At 39.2% G+C, this 24,237-nt stretch overlaps 1 long non-coding RNA gene across 1 annotated transcript in view; it reads left to right on the top strand.

Moving 5' to 3' along the window:
• The first annotated feature begins 231 nt into the window (after nucleotides 1-231).
• The window catches only part of LOC310639924, a 29,438-nt gene continuing 5,432 nt past the window's right edge, over nucleotides 232-24,237 (top strand). The window contains exon 1 of the long non-coding RNA XR_014492431.1: nucleotides 232-267. This is a non-coding gene — a long non-coding RNA (uncharacterized lncRNA). The remainder of the gene's footprint in view (nucleotides 268-24,237) is intronic.

Consider the following 24,237-nt stretch of genomic DNA (forward strand, 5'->3'; position numbering starts at 1 on the left):
TCATGTGAGGTATTAGTACGGCTTTATAAAACCCTAGTAAGACCACACCTGGAACACTGCAGCCAATTTTGGTCACCATATCACAAAAAAGATGTTGAGAGTTTGGAAAAAATTCAGAGAAGAGCAATTAAGATGATCAAAGGCCTGCAGACTAAAACATACGAAGAATGGCTGCAGGACTTGGGTTTGCCTAGTCTAAAGAAAAGAAGAAATAGGGGAGACACGATAGCAGTGTTCCAGTATTTGAGGGGCTGCTACAAAGAAGAGGTGGTCACATTATTCACCAGAGCACCAGAGGGAAGGACGAGAAACAATGGTTGGAAACTGATCAAAGAGAGAAGCAACTTGGAATTAAGGGGAAACTTTCTGACAGTGAGGACAATCAACCAGTGGAACAGCTTGCCCCCAGAAATCGTGGGCGCTCCATCACTGGAGATTTTTGAAAAGAAGCTAGACCGTCACTTGTCTGAGATGGCATAGATCCTCCTGCTTAAGCAGGGGGCTGGACTAGAAGACCTCCAAGGTCCCTTCCAGCTCTATTCTATTCTATAAGACAGTACTGTGAAGCTTTCTTCCAGCTCTCTCTTGATGTATGCCAGACATGTCAAACACAAGACCCAGGGGCCAGATCCGGCCCGCGAAGTGGTTTCATGTGGCCCCCGAAGCCATCCTGGAAACAGTGAGGGAACGGTCCCCACTGCCTTGGCCCTGGCCCAGAGATGCTCCTTCTGCCAGAGACCCCCAGATCTGTCCCACTCCTGCCCAGGCCCCCATAGGCACCCTTGATGCCAATGATGTAGAGCTGGCCATGCCCACCCAGTAGGCCATACGCACTCCAGCTGCGCCCACCCAGTAGGCCGCGCCCACCCTGGCCATACCCACCCAGCCCCCCAAGGGCAACCACAATGCTGATGTGGCCCTCAATGAAATTGAGTTTGACACCCATGTATGCCTTGACAGAATCACTTCATGTTTACCTACTTCATAGTCCCACTGACTTGTCAAGTTTTACATATTTGCTGATCTTGCTGAAAAATGAAATTTACAGTATAACTTTCCTTTATAACGTACCTCAAATCAGCCATTTCACTGGCTCCATCTCCATTTGTGGTCTCCAGGCCCACTGACAAAACTATGTCTTCAGGGCCTTGCAATAGTGATTTTCAGCTTACTTTATATAAGGGTATTAGTGAACATACTATATTTCGAGGAAATTTAGACATGTCCTTATTTTTGCAGCTTCTCAGTTTGTCCACATATGCTGATCACAAGGGTCTCTTGATGGCATCTTCCTTGAACCAAAATGTCTGTACCCAGGGACTCCATTACTGTACAGTTAGTCACCAACTTACAACCATTCTTTTAGTGACCATTCAAAGTCACAACAGCACTGAAAAAAGTGACTTTCATCAAGGGATGAATTGCTCATCTTATACAGTCCTCGACTTACAACCACAATCGAGTGGAAAATTTCCATTGTTGAGCAAGGCACCTGTTAAGTAAGTTGTGTATCACTTTACGGCCTTTTGGCCACCATTATTAAGCCAGTCATTGCAGTTGTTAAATGAATCACGCGATCGTTAAGTGAATCTGGCTTCCCCCATTGACTTTGCTTGTCAGAAGGCAGCTGGGAAAGTTAGAAATTTATTTATTTATTTATTTTATTTTATTGCATTTATATACCGCCCTTTCCCTGAGGACTCAGGGCGGTTTACAGGGAGTTAAAAATCAACCATACAAAAGTTAAAACCCAATTTAAAAAATATTAAATCAACCCTGTACTATTAAAAACCCCAATTAAAATGAATGTCTCCTTGTAAGTCAACTAAGGGGTAGGCTCTTTTATGACTTGTGGACTTCAACTCCCAGAATTCCTGAGCCAGCATGGCTCAGCTTGGAAACCTCTCCCTTTTCCCTCAGCATGGTTGGCTCAGGAATTCTGGGAGTTGAAGTCCACGAGTCATAAAAGAGCCAAGGTTGCCTACCCCTGACCTATACAATAGTGGAGTCCCTTCAATTCAAGTACAGACACTTCAATTCAAGGAAGATACCATTAAGAGACACTTGAAATCAGCATATATGGGCAAACTGAGAAGCTGCAAACAGAAGGTGATGTCTAAATTTCCTCAAAATGTAGTATGTTCACTAACACCCTAAGATAATATAAGCTGAAAAACATTATTGCAAGGAATGTTGAAGAAATTCTAAATCTCCCCATGCACAGTTTCAAACCGGTTTCTTTTATGTGAAATGAAATTGATGGAAAATTGGAAGAGATTTCAGTACAGTATTAATTTCAGCCATATTCCTGCATGGTGCCTTTGGAAATATCTCAGTTTTAAGTGGGAATCACGGCTGGCCCATTACAGAGCAGTGGCTTTTCATTTCAAGCCGAAATAATTAAAAGCATCATGCAATCAGCTTAGGGTTAATAGAGAAATCTTTCCCAGTGTGACAGTTCAGAGAAGGAAAAAAAGGTTCATTTGATAAGAATTAATATACATCCTTTTGAAGATTTAAAGGCCATTAATTCACAGTTACCTGCAGTTTAACTTTAGCTAGCAAGCAAATGAAGTAGGATTTCCCAGTGAACATTGTATTATACATTATGGATTAGTGTTTCAATATAACCAAGATTCTTGCCTTCATATAAATTGATGGGTATGCTTATAAGCCTCCTAGCACCCTTTGAACAGAAGCCTCCTCCAAGGAACAAAAATAAGATTCTTTGACATAAAATTTGGGGTGAAAAATATTAATTCCAAGTTATATTAAAATATTCTGTATGAACTATAATCTCATGGTTTTTTTTTCCTTCCAAGTAATGTGGTTTGCACATTTTGCCTTTATATACAGGTGCCAAAAGGTGCAAGCCAAGTAACATGGAAAGAAAAAATATATATTCAAATGTAGGAATATGTCTATATCTATCTATCTTTCTATCTCGCTATATATTTATTTATCTATCTGTCAGTACTGTGCAAAAGTCTTAGGCCACTATTAGATTTGTTATTGTAGCAATGGTATAATAACCATAAATAATTACATCTCAGTCTGGTTTATTATAATACTATAAGAAAATAGAGGCAATTTGTATGCAATACACACACACACAAACACTGCAGTGTGTGTGTGTATGTATACAAGTAGTCCTCGACTTATGACCACAACTGAGCCCAAAATTTATATTGCTAAGTGAGACATTTGTTAAGTGAGTTTTGCCCCATCTTATGATCTTTCTTTCCACAGTTGTTATGTGAACCATTGCAGTTGTTAAATTAGTAACACTGTTGTTAAGTGAATCTGACTTCCCCATTGACATAGCTTGTCAGAAGGTCGCAAAAGGGGATCCCATGACCCCAGGACAGTGCAACCGTCAGAAATATGAGCCAGTTGCCCAGCATCTGAATTTTGATCATGTGACCATGGGGAGGCTGCAATGGTTGTGTGAAAAACGGTCCTAAGTCACTTTTGAAAACAAGAAAAATGGTCACAACTCACTTTTTTGAGTGCCATTGTAACTTCAAATAGTCACTAAATGAACTCTTGTAAGTCAAGGACTGCCTGTGTATATACATACTGTATATATGTGTGTATGTGTGTATATAAGTATCTATATCTATCTATCTATCTATCTATGTATCTATCTATCTATCTATCTATCTATCTATCTATCTATCTATCTATCTATCTATCTATCTATCTATCTGTATCTTTCTCTATCTTTGTCAGCTATCTCTATCTATCTATCTCTATAGCTACAGTATATCTATCTCTGTCTCTTTCTCTATATCTCTATCTCTAATCTATCATCATTTATATATTGCTACAACAAATCTAATGGTAGTCTAAGACTTTTCCACAGTAGTGTATATGGTATGGTATGGTATGGTATGGTATGGTATGGTATGGTATGGTATGGAATGGAATGGAATGGAATGGAATGGAATGGAATGGAATGGAATGGAATGGAATGCTGTGATGTTGTGATGTGATAAATACAATACAATACAATACAGTATAAATCTCACATAATAAATTACCTACCTTCATAGGAGAAATTACATAGGAGAAGCAAATGTCTGAGTGAGCATGTTTTAAAAATAGACAATAATATGTCTAACATTTATGTATACAACGCCAAGGAACTGTAAATGGATGAAACAGACAATTTTTGGATAGTTAGAATCAATTATATCATTCTATAATTAAAGAATATTGATTGCATTATACACAGGGCAACCCAGGAATGACAATGCTTAAGGCAATTTCAGTTTGGCTTCTAAAAATATATCCCAGGGCCAGGCCATCTTGTGCATTCTTTTCAGACCTGTGTCCAACACACAGCCAACTGACTTTTGCATCATTGGACAGTGTGCAGCTGTGCAAAACCTTTCCAGTCCAGCAAAATGTAACTGGAAATTTTAGGGTGATGTCTAGACCTACATATTTTTTTTTGCATTAGGAATTTCTTTTTGAAACAAAAGGGTCCAGTGAGTGTAGGATTTTCTTTTAATGATTAGGCAAGTGAGAGGTTTGTATTTTAAAAATACAAACACATTAGCTAGACTAATGATTTTAAAGAATTATTTTCTATAAATGAAAAACACATGATAGGGAAGACCTTAGCAGTCCAGTCTGGCCTGGAAGCTCATATTTTTGTGAAAGATTGAAGCTTTCAGGCCTACTAAGTTTATTATACATTTCAGGTTTTGGGGGCAGCTCAATTTGTGGTCAAACACCTCTACCAAGAATAATGTTTAGAGCCTTCTCTTAAACCATTTATACCATAGGCTGTTTGTCTCTGAAGGCTCCGTTACTGAGAACTAGAGCAGTATATCTAAGCTTAGCAGAGATATTCATATTTCATAAATATAAATATCCCTGCTTTACGCCAGCAGTATATCTGTGAATCCGATATGGAATAGAAACAGGATGGATTTTAGTTGCTGGAATTTGTATTTACAAAAAAATGGGGGCTTTACTAAATCAAATGCTTCTATATCTGCCTGTTTTGCTAGCATATTAACATCTGATTAACATCTAAACTATATTTCTGCAGACTTGTTCTCATTCCACTTAAGAATACTACCAGTACAATAATGACTTTTAACATCAACTAAAATTTTCTCCGCATCCTTTTTCTAACAATTTTCAGTAACACGGGTAGTCCTCAGCTTATGACCACAATTGGGCCCAAAATTTATGTTGCTAAGTGAGACATTTGTTAAGTGAGTTTTGCCCTAATTTACGAACTCTCTGGCCACAGTTGTTAAGTGACTCATTGCAGTTGTTAAGTTAATAACATAGTTGTTAAGTGAATCTGGCTTCCCCATTGACTTTGCGTGTCAGAAGGTGATCACAGTCTTAATGTGTGCCAGTGTGTGCCCAGAAAAAGTGACAATAAAGGTTATTTATCTTATCTTACACGACCCTGGGACACAGCAACCAGAATAAATAGGAACCAGTTGCCCAGCATGTGAATTTTGATCATAAGACCATGTGGAGGCTGCAATGGTCGTAAGTGTGAAAAATGGTCATAACTCACTTTTTTCAGTGTCGTAAGCTCAGTGGGTTAGGACACTGAGCTTGTCGAGCAGATGGTCAGCAGTTTGTCAGCAGAGTGAGCGCCTGTTACTCGTCCTAGCTTCTGCCCACCTAGCAGTTTGAAAGCACGTAAAAATGCAAGTAGAAAAATAGGGACCACTACGGTGGGAAGGTAACAGCGTTCCGTGCGCCTTTGGCGTCTAGTCATGCCGGCCACATGACCACGGAGACATCCTTGGACAGGCGCTGGCTCTTTGGCTTTGAAACGGAGATGAGCACCGGCCCCTAGAGTCGGAAATGACTAGCACGCATGTGCGGGGGAACCTTTACCTTTTTACTTTTAACTTTAAACCATCACTAAACGGACTATTGTAGGTTGAGGACTACCTGACTAATCTGTGGAGCATTTTTAATCAGATCCAAAGCTTCCAACTATTTACAATGCTAGTTGCCTCTAGTAAAGCTATTACCTTTGCAAACGACTAGCGCCTTTCTCTTTGGTCAGCTATACTTCTCGAATATGTCCTTTCCTGACCAAACAAGCAACACAACACTTCTGGTTTCCAAGGGGGAAAAAAAAGACATTCCAAATAATGGATTTGTTTCACAATCACTGTGTTTACTTAATGATTGGGGTAGTCATTTAATATCCACTATATTTGCTTGGTGGTAATTCACTTAACAACTGCAGCAAAAAAGATAATAAAATGTATTTCAGAGTGGTTTATGCAATACATTAACTCATAAATAAAGCAAAATGGTCTTGGTTTTCATCATACTAAAGACATAGGAGGTTAACCAAGTGCTGAGAGCTTGTATGGCATAATCCAGGGGTAGGCAACCTCGGATCTTTTATGACTTGTGGACTTAAACTCCCAGAATTCCTGAGGAATTCTGGGAGTTGAAGTCCATGAGTCAAAAAAGAGCCGAGGTTGCCTATCCCTAGCATAGTCAAACAGCGGTAGGCAACCTTGGCTCTTTTATGACTCGTGGACTTCAACTCCCAGAATTCCTCAGCCAGCATGGCTCAGCTTAGAAACCTTTCCCTTTCCCCTCAGCATGGCTGGCTCAAGAATTCTGGGAGTTGAAGTCCATGAGTCATAAAAGAGCCAAGGTTGCCTACCCCTGGCATAGTGATTAAAAGCACCAGGTGAGAAACCAGAAAACTGTGTTCTAATCTGTCCTTCAGCTCAGGGCCAAGTCGATAACTTGGGGCCAGTCACACACTCTCAGCCCTAGGAAAAAGACAAGGGCAAAACCACTTACAAAATCTTGCCAAGAAAAGTACAAAGACTCCAGAAGTAAAGATTGATCAAAAGAACAAAAAAAAAAAGTACAAGTGTTATGTTACGGCTCTTGTTGACCTGGTTCCACATTCACTTGTGCAAAACTAAATAGATAAATAGATAGATAACCTTTATTGTCATTTTTTACTGTGGGCACAATGGCACACATTACAAATAAAATTTAGTTGCTTGCTATCAAAGTGAAACACATACATGACACACACCTAAAACTTACTACATACAACATATGTATAGACCCACACCCCTACATGTAAGGTAAAGTTAAAGGTTCCCCTGCACATGCGTGCTAGTCGTTTCCAACTCTAGGGGCCGATGCTCATCTCCGTTTCAAAGCCGAAGAGCCAGCGTTTCTCCGAGGACGTCTCCGTGGTCTTGTGGCCGGCATGACTAGACACCAAAGGCGCACGGAACGCTGTTACCTTCCCACCGTAGTGGTCCCTATTTTTCTACTTGCATTTTTACGTGCTTTCGAACTGCTAGGTTGGCAGAAGCTGGGACGAGTGACAGGCGCTCACTCTGCTACGTGTCACTTGGGATTCGACCCGCCAAACTGCTGATCTTCTGATCGACAAGCTCAGCGTCCTAACCCACTGAGCCACCGCATCCCTTACCCCTACATATACATAAGAAATAAATATTAAACACTGTCCATCTTGAATATATAACAGAAGGAGGAATCCTGAGAGTTCACAAGGTTAATGCTGTATGGAATGAAAGTATGGCTGAATCTGGATGTTCTGCCACGGATACCACGAAGCCCCCTCCTCCTAGAAGGTAACAAGCAAAACAGGTCGTGAAGAGGGGGTACAGTGTCCCAGACAATCTGAGACAGCCTTCGATCTGTGCACACCTGAAAATGTTCCTTTTTTTTTCCCTGATCAGATTTGCAAAGGGCTACGTGTGTCGGGATGCTCTCTGAATTAATAAAGCAAGCGTGGTGAAGAGGGTTGTTTTTTTTCCGCACACGTACGTATCTCAAGACAGACTCAAGGTTCCTGACACAGAAAATGTGTCAGCAAAAGAGCTTAATTGAGTGGTCTTTGTGCTTTCGGAAAGTGTTTGACAAGCAGCGGGAGATGAGAAAAGAAGGAAGAAAAAAAGTACAAGGAAGTGAAAAGCAGGCATCCGACAGCATCCATTTATTAGCAAAAAGCTGACATGAGGGGTTTTTATTTTTTATTTTTATTTTTTTTATTTTAATCCCATTTATATCCCGCCCTTCTCCGAAGACTCAGGGCGGCTTACAATTTAAAGCACAAATCAATGTGCTTAGCAATAGCCTTCATTCTATGTATATGCCTGCTTATTAGGGCTTTTGGCCCCCCCCCAAGCGGCATTATTACAAAGTCAGCTTAATTGCCCCCAACAATCTGGGTCCTCATTTTACCTACCTCGGAAGGATGGAAGGCTGAGTCAACCTTGAGCCTGGTGGGATGCGAACCTGCACTAATTGCAGGCAGCTGGTGTTACTTAAGGAGGCATTAGCCCACTGCGCCACCAAGGCTCTAGGTGGCCAGGGATTCTGGAGACCTAAACGAACTTGAATATGTTATTGCCAACACATTGCGTTACATCAAAGGCTGTATCTAACCACTGCATTCTTCTACTTTGAAGTTCCCAGTTACAGATAGTCCTTGATTTATAACCGTTTATTTTAGTGACCGTTCAAAGTTACAATGGGACTGAAAAAAGTGACGTATGACTATTTTTTCACACTTATGACTATTATAGCATCCTCATGGTCACTTGGCAACTGACTCCTATTTATGACTGTTGCAGTGTCCCAGGGTCATGTAAGATAACGTAAGATAACCTTTATTGTCACTTTTTCTGTGTACACACTGACACAGGTTAAAAATTTTGCAACCTTCTGACAAGCAACGTCTGTGGGGAAGCCAGATTCACTTAACAACTGTGTTACTAACCAAACAACTGCACTTGAAAACTGTGGCAAGAAAAGTGATAGCAAAACTCACTTAACAAATGTCTCACTTAACAACAGAAATTTAGGGCTCAGTTGTGGTCCTAAGTCGAGGACTGCCTGTACATGTTTTTCACTTGTGACCTTCTTGAAATATCTGAGGGCCCCATAGAGCCACATAGCTCCTCATTGAGGACAATGGTGCTTGACAAAACACACACACACACACAATTTAAAAAAATGCACACATTCAGAGAATTATGGACCCCTCTCAAAAGCCCACACATGTTGTTTTTTATTCTTACTTTTCTTGTATATAGAATAGAATAGAATAGAATAGAATAGAATAGAATAGAATAGAATAGAATAGAATAGAATAGAATAGAATAGAATAGAATAGAAAGGGACCCTGGAGGTCTTCCAGTCCAGCCCCCTGCTCAAGCAGGAGAACTTATACCATTGCAGACATTTTTTTCACCCTGACTGATTTAGAAATGAAAGCTTCTTGTTCCCCTTTTGAAATCTCGTACAATTCTTTTGTGGGCGGCAAGCCAGTGATGGGATTCAGCCAGTTCGCACCACGTCGGCAGAACCAGTAGCTAATTTTTTGTCGCCCAGGCCCAGAATGGACTTCTGGAAGCAGCATCCACACAGAGAACCGGTTGTTCACATATTTGAATCCCCCCATTGGAAGCAAGTAGTTGTGGTTTACACCCAGGTGAAATTTAAACTTTGGACCGGTATTGTGTCCAAAGGCTGTGCTTCTACTAAGGGGAAAAGGAGGTGGGATTTAAGAAAACAGGGTGTGTGTTTTGGAAACACATAATTCCTGGTTCGGTTGCACGTGGTAGTCTAACGGTTTCAAAAAATGTGACCTTTATGTAGAGTAGCCTGTTGTTGTTTTTATCCTGTACCAGTATTTTAGTCCACTCTTAATAACAGTCTAAATAGCAAGCATATGCCGGGATTCAAGAAAAATGTGGTGATTAAGCTGAAGAAATTCAGGGAGATGCACTCAAGGTGTAGCTACTGGAGTGGACATTAGAAGCCATGCAAAAGTTGATGAGTGCTGGGGAAAAGAAGCCGTTGACCCCTTAAGAAATGTAATTTCCCCAGAGGCTATCACCATTCCTTTTGGCTTTTGATATATGCATCCTTTTTTGTATGGAACATAAAACAGATGCAACTTAACCTTGAGTCCTCTGTTGAAGATCATCTTCACTGGCAATAATTTTGTGGGAGATGAAATGCAGTTTTATAACTCAGCAGCTCATCTGCAAGTCCCAGACTTTCATGGTTAAATGCTTGTTTTTAAAGGATGGCATAACCAATTTTGCAAAACTGTTTGATGTGGTCTGAAGAAGTTGAATTCCAGATGCTGTTTGAAGCATGAACATCAGGAAAGAAGCCATCTTTGACTGTTACAGAACTTTATTCTACAGGGTTTTTTCCCCTTTTTGTTTGCAAGTTGTTTAGGAATTTGCCTAATCTATATGTTTTATTTTGAAAGTTTATCTAGCTAGTCCCGAGGAAGTTGCAACTTTCTATGATTCGGTTGCCACAATATTTGAAAGTGGGATCACAACACCTAAATTCTGGTGTGATTACTCAGTTTGGCCTCAGTTATTCCTCCTACACTCTGCTTTTTATATATATATATTTATATATTTTCCCAAATATATGTCACATTTATTGAACAGTTTCCACTGAATTAGATCAGCAATGCTCAGTGGTTAGAATGCAGTATTGCAGTCTAACTCTGTCCACAGCCACATGTTTGATCCTAATGGGATTCAAGGTTGACTCAAGCTTCCATCATTCCAAAGTTGTTAAATGAGGACCCAGGCTGTTGGAGGTAATATGCTGACTCTGTAAACCACTTGGAGAGGGCTATAAAGCACTGTCATTCGGTAAATAAGATAGGCATGTCAAACTTGCAATGTCACGTGATGTCGCGTGATGCATTGCAACTTTTTCCCCATTGCCGGCAATGAGGTGGGTGTGGTTTCAGTATGATGCATCCGGCCCGCGTGCCGGCAGTTTGATATGCCTGGTCTAAGTGCTACTGCTATTGCTATTCCTCAATCTAGGATTTCCTAATCCAGCAACATAGGTGGGCTTCATAACTCTCAGAAATCCACAAAACAAATAGTAAAGGCCGACCCATCTTTCATTGATCAACTGATTATGTACCACCAAGTCATTAGCAACCAATAGGTAGATTCTTTCCAGTGTCACTTGTCTTAAATTTTGACTTGTAGGTTTCTCAGAGGTGATTCATTGTTGTTATAATCAGCTGCATCCACCTTGCTATTGGTCCCCTTTTTAACTTCAATTTTTCCTAGTATTATGGATTTCTCAAGGAACTCTCATGTCTTCTATTTTTCCCCTACTGCTCATTTGTTTTTAACTGGTACTTTCTCTTTCTCTCTGTCTCTATCAGTTTACCTCTCTCTGTTTTTCAGAATATCTCAGTCCAAGTGCTTTCCTGGAATCTTTTTTTTATTTACCAGCTTGCTTAACTTTATTTGAGAGTATTTGAGTACTCAGTCTTCCAGAATCCTCAGTGCTCCAGAATGAAAGCCACAATATAATTAGGTAAAAGTAAAGGTTCCCCCGCACATGCGTGCTAGTCGTTTCTGACTCTAAGGGCCGGTGCTCATCTCCGTTTCAAAGCCGAAGAGCCAGCGCTTGTCCGAGGACGTCTCCGTGGTCATGTGGCCGGCATGACTAGACACCAAAGGTGCACAGAACGCTGTTACCTTCCCACCGTAGTGGTCCCTATTTTTCTACTTGCATTTTTATGTGCTTTCGAACTGCTAGGTTGGCAGAAGCTGGGACGAGTTACAGGTGCTCACTCTGTTACACGGCACTCGGGATTCGACCCGCCAAACTGCCGACCTTCTGATCAACAAGCTCAGCGTCCTAACCCATTGAGCCACCACATCCTTACAATATAATTAAACTAATACAATTAAGCAACACACCATCCAGAATATTAAGAATAAAAAACATAATGGTGTCTCCAGTCAGCTAAGACCAAAAGCTCATGGGAAGAGATGCTTTTCTCTTGTTTTTTTTTTAAATTCAATGAAAGTAGAAACCATATTAAGTGTGAATTCATCTGTTTTTTGAAATAAATACCAATAGCATTTAGGTTTATGTACTGCCCTACAGCACGTTACAGCCGTTTCTAAGCAGTTTACAGAGTCAGCATATTGGCCCCCCCAACAATCTGGGTCCTCATTTTACTGACCTCAAGAAGGATGAAAGCTGAGACAAACTTGAGCCATGTCAGGATTGAACTCCAGATTGTGGGCACAATTTGCCTGCAATACTGCACTTTAACCATTGCACAACCAGAGGTCCTTCCTAAAACCTTGACTGTCTTTTCTTGCACCAGTTCCTCTCTGTTTTCCACTCCTCCGTTCCATGACCTCCATCCCATTTCTCCATTTTTTTATGTTTAGAGGCTTACTGAGTTTGCATATAGATGTTGTTGAGGACCCATAATAAGTTACCCATGGTAAGTTAAATTTCTTAATGTAATTAAAGTTAATTTAATTAATCTTAAATAATTAATCAAACTTAATTAAAGCAATTTAATTAAATTTAATTTAAAGATATATCATAAGTTCAATTCTTGCTGTATGGAAAGGGGATTGATTTATTTAAATTTCCCTCTAGCCTGTCCTGTATATTTACAAAAAGGAGGATTTTTTTTTAAAAAAAGCATCATGAAAATAGTACAATATAAAAATGTATAGACAACTCACATAGCTTAATTGGGTTTTAATGTCTCATTCATTTCAAAAGGAAGACCAATTAAGAAGGAAAATATCCATACCCAAAACCAATATCCAAGAACCAAATATCCAAAACCAATCCAAAATGACCAATCTTCGCTTGAAAACTTTTGTGATTTATTTTTTAAAAATTTGATTAGCTACTGTATATATAGCCTTACTTGCAATGTCATTTACCCTGAATAACGTATCACTTTAGATCAAGATATGCATAATATATTGTAGACCTAATGTCACTGTTTCAACTTCTCGAGTATCATAACAAAAAATGCACAATTTTCACCCACTCCAATCAACGATGCCATGGAAGGGAAAACAGAGCAAGGATTCGTCTAAGTGTCTATAAAACAGAAGCTTGACACCCAAACAGTAGATTCCATCTGCCTATTTACACATGAGCTCTTTCTATGTAAAATGTCTGCTCTTTCCTCTCTGCCACCCTTGTACAGCCAATTTGAGCCGCAATAAAGGAATGCAGTCAATGAATGCTGAAAGGTTAACAATATTGTGAAGCGCACATTAAAATCAAATGACCTGAATGATTGCTTCTCCTGATCAGCATGCAACAGAGATTTTGCATGAGTCAGCAGAGGTGGGAGATATAGCATCGTTATATTGTTCAGAAAGAAGTGGATATTCACCAGCCAGGCAGCTTAGAGAGGCTTTCTTTGTAGGCTCATTGATATGGAACCAATGTCCTAAGGAGATTAATTGGATGATGCTACCAGAGAAGCAAATGAAGCAAGATAACAGAGTCTGGCACAAGACTGTGGGGTGTAGGGGGGTGGGGGGAGAGAGAAAGGAAAGAAAAGGAAGAATAGTACCCTATAGTGCGATACCAATATTTTCTAGAACCAAGAAAAGTTCAAAACTTGAAGACAGACCAGAAAGTTGTTCCTTTCCATTAAGATGACTTGGAGATCCGACTCTTTCTAACTCGTTTTGACCTAGGAGTTGTAGTGAACCAAGACCACTAGTCTACAACACTGTGAGGTGTAGGGGGTGGGGGCGGAGGGGGGGAACAGAAGAACAGAAATACAGAGTTGGATGGGACCTTAGAAGTCTTCTAGTCTCATGCAGGAGACCCTATACCATTCCAGACAAGTCTCTGTCCAGTCAAATCTTAAAAGTCTCCAGTGATGGGGCACCCACAACTTCTAAAGGAACCAGTTAATTTGTGCTCACTGTTTGGAAATTTCTCCTTAGTTCCAGGTTGCTTCTCTCATTGTTTAGTTTCTAATCATCTAAGAAGAGATTAGTATTTATGTCAGAGAGAAAGAAAAGAGAACATTCGGTACCTGAAAGAAAGGCAAACCAAAGACCTTTTACTCCACTGTTCCAAAGTAAAGGACACAAAAATGGGATTCTGAGCTATAGAAAACAGATTGCAACTGAATATAAAACAGAACTGGCTAACAATAAGAGCAGTTCTATAGTAGAACTGTTACTCGAAGAGTTAGTAGGCTTTTCTTCAAAAACCATTTTAAGCAAAAGCTAGATATTCCTCTGCAGAGATGCTTCAGTGTAGATTATTTTGAAGGTTCAGCTTGTGGTTCCTCCTAAAACTACTATTTTATGGAAAAAAAAGTGTAGTATAGTGGACCAAATGTTTTTGCCCATTTGTTTTATACATGGATTCATTGCAAATCAGAAGCAGTATAAATCTTTGTTCTCCAGTTATGGGATTTATCAAGGCAGTGTCCACCACAGGACTAATGAAAGCAGTTCATTTAGTTTTAAAGATCCATTTGTAGTAAATAAGGAAAAATGCTACTGTAAAACTCATGACAAGACTAGCTTGACATTTCAAAAGTGTTCTTCAAAATGTCAGTTTTCACCTCTTGAACTTCAAAGTAGGAAAAAAATCCATACTGCTGATACATTGACAAGTAGCCAAGCCAAAAGTGTCAGGGATGTCGAAAAATAAAAGAGATCTGAATAAGTATTGTGGACTACTCAATTAAAAAAAAAAGAACAAAAGAAAGATGGACATGAAAGTACTAAAAAGTCATGCTATGGGAGATGATCTGTCCCTGCCAAAGAATGAACAAGGAAATTCAAGGTTATTCTTCAGCAAACATCTACTTAGACATTTGAAATAACTCTGAAATCCAGATCTCAGAATATTATCAGGCATGAGACTTTGACATGTCTTTAAATTTTTGGCCGAAGCTTCAGAGTTTTCTTAATTAGAAAATATTGTTGCGAGTCCATTGTTGTGTTGTCAACATTATCATTTGCTAGGTTCTCGTGATGTGCTAACCAAGGTCATCTGTTACCTAGGAAACATGAGAGGTACCCATGCCAGCCCAATATCTGTAAAAGCTGAGTTGGGAAGAGCCATGGCATAAACCTCTTCCTCTATATATCAGGTCACCCCGTGTGGGGACTCTAATCAGCAATCTTGCTTACTAATCCATTTCTCTAAACAAAGAATTAACAAATTTAACAATAGCAAAATCCATAGGAATGCACATGACAGACTGAATTTCCCCATGATTAGCCCAATGCTAAATACGTATTGTAGGAATCACCTAGAAACTTCATGTCCAAGTTGCCCCAAGTATTTATTGGTCAATTAAAATGTTTTTCTTTTTGAAAGCTATTCTCATGATCCCCAGAGAGGGGAGCGGGGGAAAGACTTGATTATTATAATGTTCATTGCCTTCAGGTGGAATAAATAATAAATTAACAAGAGATTGGACAGCCATTTGTCTAGAATGGTATAGGGCAGGAATAGGCAACCGTGGCTCTTTTATGACTTGTGGACTTCAACTCCCAGAATTCCTGAGTCAGCATGGCTGGTTCAGGAATTCTGGGTATTGAAGTCCACAAGTCATAAAGAGCCAAGGTTGCCTACCCCTGCTATAGGGTCTCCTACCTGAGCAGGAGGTTGGACTAGAACAGGGGTCCCCAACCCCCATGGACTGGTACTGGGCTGTAGCATGCCAGCAACTGGTCCACACAAACAAGCAAAGCCCCATCGACAAGATGCAGGCAGCACATAAAACCACACACTCTCCGTTCCGTGGAAAAACCTTTTTCTATGGAACCGGTCCCTGGTGCCCCAAAAGGCTGGGGACCTCTGGACTAGAAGATCACCAATGTGCCTTCCAATTCTTCGATTCTGTATTCTGATATTCTGTGATCTTCTCCAATTTTTTGTCTTCCGTTCTTTTCTCTCCTGTATTGCCACATTAATTATCCACACTGTCTTCTTTTCAACCACACTGAAATCTGGTGTTTCATGAGGCATACTTTATCAGTTTGTATTTGGAAATCCTGCAAAGCTCATTTTCAACTCTGTGTCCCCCACCAATTTTTCATTACTGGCACATAATAATTTTTACAGATGTTCCAATAAATCATTTGGGTGATTGTGTTAGTGTGTTGTTTATGATCGGTTTGTGTAATCTTATTGCATGAGCTGAGTACATCATCTACTATTTCTTCTGCCTCTTTGCACAGTCAGCAGTTTGAATTATTTATCATCATCATTATTATTAAGTTGGTTTTTTTTAAAAAAAAAAAAGCTTTGGATGAGGGTCCACCTTTGCAGAATTCTTGTGTGAGTTCAGAACAAGGTTGATTCATAATTATAATTACATTAGTGGTAGAAGCGATTAACCTGTAAAACCCAGGAAAATGTTTAAGATGTTCTATCTGTTAACTCTGTCCTATCTCATTAGTTTGTTTTCTAATCCAAGCAACATGGGAAAGAAACATGTTATTAATAGATGAGAATATTTGGCTCAGGGTTGAACTGAAGGCTCCTTGGTGCTCTCTGAGCATGGTGGTTTTGCAAAGGTTTCATTACCAAATTAGGTGACATCATCAGTGCACTGATAATGAAACTTCTGCAAGAAAACTGCCATCCTCGGAGAGCACCAAAAATTCCACAATAAACACATTATTATGGCTCCATGTTGAAAACATTACAGGAGAAAAGAGCTAGTTTGCTACTGTGCAGCTTGTAAAAAAATTGTCATCTCCTTACCTTTATTTATCCGTTTATCATAATTATTTTCTTCCAGATGATAAATATATAAATCTGTATTTGCATACCTGTCACATTCCACTTACAATAAACAGGAGTAAAGTGGAGGGGAAAAGCTACTAAGAATATACTGAAGTTTAATTTCTCCTTTTTAAAACAAAACAAAGCATTATTTTAATGGAACTTTTATTAACAGGAGCTGCATTATTATTCTTGTTGTCATTATTATTTCATTGCTACATTGCGCCAGGAAAAAAAAAAAGAATTAGTACTTGAAATGTTATGATCTATGGGAGATGCATTTGAGCGTGGTCCCTTCGTCAAATGCATGCTTTTATAATGAAATTAAAATTACATAAATTCTTTTGCTTTAAATAAAAGATGTTTTCCTTTTGTACATTGTCATCCCCTGAACTCTTCTCCATCTGTATTTTATTAATAAACTAGGGTATTTAAAATTTTAGTGCAACTGAAAATGCATGCTTTTTTTTTAAAAAAAAGGGGGCGATTCTATAATAATGATAGTCATTAATAAGTCATCCACAGTAGAAAGATCTCTTAGAACTCGGTTGGGAATCTGAAATCATTCAAATTCCTATCGGCACTGAAAATGTGATTAATAATTTATTCTTCCTTTTTGGTATCAGCAGTGGAAGTAATGATGCAAAATAAGAGATCTAGAAAACCAGCTGAGAAGATTATATTGTACAGTGAATAAAAGATTGGTTTTCCTCAGATTGACCTATTCATATCTGTAGTTTGGTTCCAAAACTCCAGTGACAATTATTACTATTTATTTATTTAGTGCATTGTTTTAGAGAAATGTGGAGATAGTCATTGCTATTGCTTAATTATTCTATTTATTAAAGGAAATTGCTTAAGTAACATAGAATCAGAGAAACAGAATCAGAGATGGAAAATGTCTGTATGGAGGCAATAAATCTCAAAAAAAAAAAATCTGTTGGTTCTCAAGCTCTGATTAAAATCATCCAGTGACTTATAGTTAGAAATTTGTGTATTTATGTGTATCTGTATGTGTTCAACCATGAGCATGTAAAAATGCTGTGTTAATTTTTTTCTAACTAATTTTCTAACTATTAACATTTAAATTATGTTGGGGAAGGAATTGCTTTAAAGAAATTAAAAGCAGAACTGGGTGAAATTGAGTTGGATGTCATCCTTAACTGAAGTGCAGGATTTTAGCACCAAATATACCAAGCTGTTGCGAGAACGAAAAACTTCCTAGATCAAATTCTTTAGTAGTTTGAAGCAGTTTGCAATTCATCTGTTGGTCATCACTGGGGCTTGAAAATGTATACAAAGCTCATGCAGTTTTACTGTCCTTAATATCTTCCTCAACTTGATTTAAAATCAGATGTGTAACATATGTCAAGACAAGGGAAAGTTTGGTGTTGAGGCATAACTGAGATATATAAGAGCCATGATGGTTAGCATGCAGTATTGCAGGCTAATTCTGCCGAATGCAAGAAGTTCGATTCTGACTGGCTCAATGTTGACTCAGCCTTCCATCCTCCCGAGGTCGGTAAACTGAGGACCTAGTTTGATAGGGGCAATATGCTAAGTCTGTAAACAGCCTAGAGAGGGCTGTAAATCTCTATGAAGTGGTATATACAGTAAGTCTAAGTCAGGGGTGTCAAACTGCCAGCCCGCGGGCTGGATGCATCATTGGGAAACTACACCCATCCCATTGCCGGCAATGGCGAAAAAGCTCTGATTCGTTCCGCGACGTCACATGACATTGTGAGTTTGACATATCTGGTCTAAGTACTATTGCTACATGCTTGCCTAGAGTCGCCCCAAATGCTGCCCAGAGATGGGCAGTATGTAAATTTAATAAATAAATAAATAAATAAATAAATAAATAAATAAATAAATAAATAAATAAATAAATAAATAAATAAGTAAGTAAGTAAGTAAGTAAGTAATGATCTGCAAGCTGGTTCCAGGACACAACCTCAAAAGATCAAAAGTGGCTCTTCAACGCCAGATATTCAATAATATTGTTGATCAGGATTCTGAAAAATTCTGATGATCAGACAAAAAGTTTTTCATGCCAAAATGAAATGACAGAAATAAAGTTCAGGTCTTAGCAGGCTTTTCAAGTTGTGGAAAGTTCCATAAGAAACCACACGCCTACGAGCTGAGCCTGTGATCAAAACCACAGGATGCATGCACGCATGAGCGTTTTTCTAACTTTTATACCTTATCTACTATGTACTGAGTTACTCTTATGTAACCAAGTAAAAGTGCAAAACCTGTCATGAATTTCCCTGTATTATCATCATCACATAGTGTATCCAGAATATGACAATTTGAGCCTGGTCATTTGTGCCTTGAATGAGAATTCTGCCTTGATTGATTTGTTCTAAAGCTCCATTTTTTTTTCTCTTGTCTTGGCTATCTGCAGTTTTCCATAGCCTTCTACAAGTCTGTTTGATTTGAATGCTTTATTTTGTTTTACAGGTTTGGGGTTTGTGTGCTACATTGGTTCCCACCTTTTCAGACCAATCACTTCTCAAATTAATTAACAATGCCAACATTTTGTATTTTCAATGTCAGTCACAAGGGAGATTTATTTTACTTGCCACTTACATACTCCAGAAGATTTATCTGAATAGATCATATCTCACAGCAAGCTCTAAAATAGCTTGATGTCTTATTAATAAGTTAATTGAATTCCACAGTTACTCTGCTAATGTTAATGCATTTAAGTTTTGTCACTGACTGATAGACAAAGATGTCTACAAATGTACTTTAATAGCTGCTTTCATGAACAAATGAACACCTAGAGCTAAATTATGATAGAGCAAGTATTAATAAGGGGGCACTGATAAGCTGGCATTAGAAAATTGTTAGTGACAATAACAAATGCATCCTGGATTCTGCTCCTGTGTCATTCGGTAACAAGGGACTTAGAAAAAAATGTATATTGTTTTAAACATTCTATTTTGCTATGGTAAATTCCAACAGGTAGGAATAACAATAAATGTGCTAAATAAGATGTCAACCTTGAACCGAGGAAACCCTGGGTCATGACTTAATCGACCTTAGAACTTACTGATTGATTTTGAAGCTGTCTTTTTTCCCCCCTTAAAAGTAAAGATAAACCTTTGTCCTGTTTAATCGTGTCAGACTAGCATTGTCTGAAGATGCTTCTGTGGTCATGTCACCAGCATGATGATCCATCGAGACACACAGAGCACTGTTACATATAACCTAGAACTAAGGAGAAATTTCCTAACAGAACAATTAATCAGTGGAACGACTTGCCTCTAGAAGTTGTGGGTGCTCCAACACTGGAGAGTTTTAAGAAGAGATTGGACAACTCCTTGTCTAAACTGATATAGACACCCGCCATGAGTTCATTGAAGCCTGGCAGTCCAGAAGCAATTCCCTCAACAGACATGTTGATCTACAACCAGCCTATGAAGCCCTCAGAATCCAAATCAATTGCACAGCCAACAGGAGACAGCACCAACCCACAACCAACCCATGCAAGCCCCCCGCCCCCCTTCTCCGCAGTTTACCTTGTAATGTAATGTAATTTCCCCATCACAAGACCCTGATAATTCACACCCTCCAATGAGACCTTGATTTGAAGTAACCTCCCCATCACAAGACCCATCACAAGCCTCTCTCTGATAACTCATCTGACCCATCACAAGACCCTCACTTGACACACACACACATACCTGAAGCCCTTATAAACAGAAGAACACGGACACAGACATCCCCCAAACGCTGCTGGAGATGTTACCTAGCCTGGTAATGAAATGTTCGGAAACAAAACTGTTCTGTACCAGCCTGCTACTGGCCCTGCAGAAAAGGCAGGGACAACCCCTTTTAAAAGAAGGCAAGAGGCTGGAACTAAACCTGCCAAATTTATGGATACAAAAGCAAACAGAACAAGACACAAACCATGAAACAGGAGCTATTCAAGAAGTTGCCTTCAGCAAACCAGCCCTCCCATGTATTCCCCTTTTATACAGTTCAGGGCGTGGCTTCTCTCTGCCTCCTTCCGAGGTGCCCCATTGCCTTCCTCTGTTTACTCCTGATTGACTGCCTCCTGCGTCGGGCATCCTTGAACAGGGCCAGCTGTGGGTCATCTTCATCCACGCTGTCAGGCTCACACAGCTGGGTCTGCGTCGTAACCAGGTGGGAGGGGCCTGGCTGAGGGCCCTCACCAGCAAGCTCTCCAACCCCCTCAGCAAGCTGTTCAACAGCCCCCTCCTCCTCTGAGTCATCCGACCCAACTGACGAACCCACAGGCTGACCCTGAATCACAACAGAAACCAACCCATAAGCTCAAAGAACAAACCTTCACCCTCATCCTATCCCCGAGCTATAGCTATTCACCACTATGGCAAATAAATAAAATAAATTATCAAAGAAGATTTTCCCAAGAACAACCTAATAACTCCTGATCTTCCCAACTAACACAGCTCTATAAACACCACATGACACTAAGCTGTGTCTATTACAGGTAGTCCTTGACGTATGATCACAATTAAGCCCAAACTTTCTGTTGCTAGGTGAGACGACGAGGCAGTTTTTAAGTTAGTTTTGCCCCATTTTATGAGCTTTTTTTGCCACAGTTGTTAAGCAAATCACTGCAGTTAAGTTAGTAACGTGGTTGTTAAGTGAATCTGGCATCCCCCATTGACTTTGCATGTCACAAAGTCTCAGAAGGGGATCATGTGACCTTGGGATACTGCAACTGTCATAAATATGAACCAGTTACCAAATGGCCAAAATTTGATCACGTCACCATGAGGATGCTGCAATGGTCGTAAGCATGAAAAAGTCATAAGTCACATTTTTCAGCGCTATTGTAACTCTGAACAGTCCCTAAATGAACTGTTGTAAGCTGAAGACTACCTGTATTGCATTCTTCCACCACTGTTTCTCTGAGTCACCAAGAAAAATGTTACAGGTTACTTGAGCTGTAATTAAAGTGGTATATATATTGGGATTGAGGAAAGTATTGATTCAGAGATTCCGTTCCGAGCACGTCTGAATAAATTTTCAGATCGAATTACTGAACTTACAACACAAGGAAGTTGAATTATGCTGAATGAGGAAAAGTCCTTTCCTTCCTGGATTAGTTTGAAAAATCAGATAAAGAGCTGAACTGATCTAATTCAGCTTTTTTAGATTGAAACATTGAATTGAATCAGATTTATTCAAATTCTCAGTCAAATGATATCAACCATCCAGACTGACTTGATGATGCAAAGCAGATGTTGGCTGATCCACAGTCCACAAACTCGTTTATTTTCAATTTGTCTCACATGAATTTATCCCTCACATCTCTAAATCAATACACAATTTTAAAATTGCATCCATTTTACTCTCTATTTCTCTCAAGAAATGTGCATTCTACGACTCAATTTCATGCTATGTTTTACCTTAAAATATGCATATGATAAAAGTTCTAATGAAATATTGCAGCCATAGGCAGATTAGCTTCTAAAGTGTTCTGCTATGTGCTCTCTGAAGACATACAGAGAGGAATTTTCCCCATTTCTTTAGTTCCTCCTTCGGCTTTCCCCCTTCCATTTTGAAGAATAAACAAGAGTTACCATAAATTAGGCATTATTTCTTTTTAGCCATATAAAAGGAGAAATTGTTCATTAACGCTTCCTTTTCATTCTTAGATATTTAGAAATATGGGAGCCCTCCAGTGGACAAAAATGTTCTTTCCGGATAATGTGATCTGAACTGACCATCTCCTGAAAAATCCCAAAGACACAGAAAGGTTTGGTCCACTAAACTCTGGATTAGGAAAAAAAATACTTGGCTGAAATAAAATGGAAGTATATATGGGATTGTCAAACTATAAACAATATGATTATTTTCCCATTTCAATCAGGATAGATAGATAGCTAAATAAATAAAGATAGATAGATAGATAGATAGATAGATAGATAGATAGATAGATAGATAGATAGATAGATAGATAGACAGATAGATAGATGATATATGATAGACAGACAGACAGACAGACAGACAGACAGACAGACAGAGATAGAGATAGATTCTTTTTATGACCTTGCAATTTGGGGTAGATTCAGGCAACTGAATGGAACTGAGCATTTACTAGTTGGATGCCCTTCCTGACACCTTACAGAGTTCTCAGCAGATATTGTCTCTTTCTACCCTGAGAGAGAAACATCTGTTTCTACCTAGAATTGAACTTTCAACCTTCTCAGTGAGAAGCCAGCATCTTCACCGCTAGACCACCACACTGCTCAATCAATATGTCACATTAACATGTAAAATCTTCCTTTCCCCCCCCCCATGAACACCCAAGCAGGCTAATTAATGGTTTTACAGTTAGTAAGGATGTCATGATAAGAGGGCAAGGAATCATTCCCTGAACTTGGAACAGAGTTTTATTTTAAAATCTATGGTCATTCAGACAAATTGCTAGATGAAAATGAATTCTTATTTCATTGAAGTTGAGTATCCTTCTAGCAGGCCAATCTTAAAATGAAAAGGGGAGGGAGGAGAGGAAGCAGTAATAAAGTGATACTCGTGGGAACCATTTCCAGGAGAATGTACCTTAGGGGTTTTCTCCAAAATGAAAAGGCAGTAATCCAAACCTCCTGAAAAAGATAAGAGCATCTTAATGTATCTTCTCCACACTTTATTGAGCCAGCTATTGTCCTCTAAGTTGGCCATTATGGCCAGCAACCAGTAATGCCATAATAACATTGGGATGAGGGGTCCTTAGTGCTTTCTGAAAATGGTTGTTTTCTTGCAGACGTTTCATTACCCAAACTAGGTAACATTATCAGTGCTAGTCACTTTCTGAAGTATTTGACCCCAATATGTGATACCAATAAAAAAAATATTTGTAGATCAAGGTTGAAATGAGGGGTCCTAAACTAGCACAACCAAGTTCAGAGAGCACCAAGGACCCCTCATTTTAACTCTGAGATACAAATATTCTTCTTTACTGGTAATATTTGGGATGGTTTGGTCCAATCTAGAGAATCAATAAGGATCAAAGACAGAAAATAGAAAGGGAGGAAACTATTGGACAAGGGGTTTGATTCCATATCATAAGATAGCAAGATTTGAGCAGCTGGATTCTATAGTCCAGGGGTAGGCAAGCTTGGCTCTTTTATGATTTGTGGACTTCAACTCCCAGAATTCCTGAGCCAGCCATGCTGAGGGGAAAGGGAGAGGTTTCCATGCTGAGCCGTGCTGGCTCAGGAATTCTGGGAGTTGAAGTCCATGAATCATAAAAGGTTGCCTACCCCTGCTATAGTCTAACTAACATGTGCTATCTTTTGAGAGAACATGTATTTGTGAAGCATCAAAATAGAAGACATGTCCTGCTCTCTTGTCAATTATATACCTCAGCAAGAGCCCATTACTTATAGACACTCCTTGAGGGAATCATGCACTGGGTCTCTAGCCAAAAAATATTTTATTTCTTTCAAGGCACAAATATATATGCAGTCACTAGAATTGTTCAGTTTATACTCCATGTCTGTCCAACAGAGAACACATTTTAGACAACACATTGGGATTGCCTGTAAAGGTAATGAATTCCACCCAAAACACATTGGTTTTGAATGTTAATATTCATTTTATTTTATTATTTATTATACAAATTTATATAATCAA

Source organism: Vipera ursinii, assembly GCF_947247035.1.
Source record: "Vipera ursinii genome assembly, chromosome: 4".
In the NCBI taxonomy this organism is placed as follows: Eukaryota; Metazoa; Chordata; class Lepidosauria; order Squamata; family Viperidae; genus Vipera; species Vipera ursinii.